Consider the following 2,732-nt stretch of genomic DNA (forward strand, 5'->3'; position numbering starts at 1 on the left):
ATCTGACACATGCTGAGGCCTAGACCAGACATCCTGTAGCACACAGACCTCCTCCCAGGGAGAGCCCCAGGGGAGAGAGAGCTGGAAGGTGTCCCCAAACATTTATCACCTTCCTCCAGCCATACCTATGAGTGAGCCTGCTTAGGGATTGGTCAGAGTCAGATGCATATCCACAGTCTGAGGATGGATCCTCCCTCACTGTATGCTGAAGCCCCAACCCAGCAACAGGGGGGAAACAATCAATCCACCAAACCCAGGGAAACCAGCAGAACTCAGAGAAATCAGCATCCAGACTGATTACGGTCCAGGTATAAAACTAAATTTATTAGCGACAGAGCAGAGGGCACTACAGTTTTATAAAGCAATGTGTTTAAAGTGGAAGTGTGTGCGTGAGCAAAGCTACAGAAGCCTCAGAGAGTGGTGGCCCTTGGAACCAGGGAACACTGAATTCTAAAGGTCTCAGATTCTGGAACATTCAGATGATCAGCATATCAGCAACTAAAGGGACAGGATGAAGTGGCAGGATAAAGGATGGAGATTCAAGCATGCTTTCAGCCTTGTTCAAAGTTGCTACTGAATTTCTTAAAGTGATTCTATAGTCAAAAGTTATTTATTCTGTATTTGTGGATGAATTGGAAAGAGTTAGAACCCCATCAGGTTTTTATTCATGTTCATCATGGGGAGACTCGCCGTCTCTTTTTGTCCTGTGACCACTGTCACTGGAACAGAAATTCGTAGGAAGTCCCATTTTTAGTATTGTAATTGAAACAGGAAGTCAGGGGAAATATTTCAATGGAGGGCCCCAGTCACCTGATCCAGTTACAACTGTCTACATTTACACTTGTCTGTTTCAATGCGCATACATGTGCTTTTACTGATTCAATTGAAATTAATGAAAACCGCATGTTGTTGTACAATGTAGCTCATGTTAAACCACATATTAATGCATGTGCATTGATTTCCAAAGCAAAGTATGTTGTGACATGCATCAAAAATCTCCTCTCACTTGCTGTGGTATCTGCAGGACAAGAAGTAAAGGGAAATCTCTCTTAAGGGTACACAGGCAGCAAAACAACATAAGCAATTCTAAGCATTCCTTAAATGGTTAGAAAAAAATAATTTTGACTAAAGATGCACTTTAAACTTTCAGTCATGCTCAAGCATCTTGTCATAATAGCTTATGCTATAGTAACCGCCTCTTCCTGCATCTCATCACAGCTTCTTATCTTCAGTCACTTCCACCCTGACAACACTTCTACCTTTCGCAAACATTGCACCGCCATAAAAAGTTTTTTTTTTTCCTTTTACAGAATGTATCTGCTTATCCCATGTAGGAGTCCATAATATGTTTGCCATAATGTGCAGCACATTGGATAAGATTATAGGAGCTGACATGGTATAAAAGGTGCAAGCTGCGGGGCTGTCTTTCATTTACTACTTGAGTCACTTATCTAAAACAAGCATGCAGCCATTAAAGTCTAAAAAGTCAACTGATGTGCTGATGTGAAATCCTCCCGCACGGTCTCTATCTTCCGCTCAGCTATGTCTGCAGGCTGCATCTTTGGGGCTGGCTTGCTGATGGGCAACCATCCCTTACTCTGTAAAATCCTTGGAGGCATCCACCTGTCTCGGCCTCCGACTCCTCGCTCCCCCATCTTTGGGATGTCTCAATGGTCTTGGACTTCTTGCATGTCTGGCCGGACCATGCTCCCTTTGTCTTGAGACTCTTATCAACAGTTGACAACTTGCTTGCCTGGTCTTTTTTCGTCTACTGTCTGCCATCGGGGCTTTCGATCATAATGCTTTGTCCTTTACGCTGGATGGGGTCTCCTATTTCCCTTCTCGCCAGAAAAAGACAATTTTTTCTTTTGTTTCCTATCCCTGCTTTCCTGTGGAACCGTCCGATGTGTTGTCCTTGGTTTTCAGTCTGTGCAACGGATGGCCGTTTTTAACGCCGCACCAACAGGCGCTAGCAGCTTATTTTCTTTTGTTCATTCCTTTCTTCCTGTGTCAGCGCTTACATTGGCTACATGGGTGCGTTTAGATGCTTTCTCTTGCCAGTGTGGACTACTTCGATCCCTCTTCGATCCGTGGTGCGGCTGCTTCTCAGGCTCACTTTTTTGGTAGTTCTCCCGCTGACATCAGCAGATTGGTCCAGGGAATCTACCCTTAGAACTTTTACTTCGACTGATTGCACATCCTGCGACTTTTTTTCTTCAGCGTAAAAACTGCAAAATATGGCTCCTGTCTTGTCATAAAATTGATGATTATTCTAGCTTTTGTGACTGAAAAATCATGATTTTATTAAAGACAGGAGGAGAATATTTTTCCCACCCATATCTGCTTACTGTTCTGTCCCTTCCCTTGGTGTATATATATCAAGTTATGCCCGGAGCAAAAATAAAACCAAAAAATAAGTATAGGGCAAGCATGACAAGGTGAATAGGGGAGACAATACAGAATTAATGTTTTGGCTTTTGGCTGTTGTTTACTTACCTGATTGGCCGGGTCAAAAGGTTAGGCGGAGCTTTTGTGGTGGTCTGAGTGGGTGGGTTTCCACAGGCAGCAGTTGGTGACTGAAGGACGAGGAGCAAACTGCTGTCTTGCTGCCTCTGACATTCTTTTATCCAGGGCCCTGAGGGAATCGAAAAAGTAGTGATATGAGTGAATTGGAACGCATCATGGCGGATCTGCAGGCTGCATTCGATGTCCGCGGAGCAGCCTGGCTTCCT

Source organism: Nanorana parkeri, unplaced genomic scaffold (genome assembly GCF_000935625.1).
Source record: "Nanorana parkeri isolate BGI_ZX_2015 unplaced genomic scaffold, ASM93562v1 scaffold2263, whole genome shotgun sequence".
NCBI classification, from domain to species: domain Eukaryota; kingdom Metazoa; phylum Chordata; class Amphibia; order Anura; family Dicroglossidae; genus Nanorana; species Nanorana parkeri.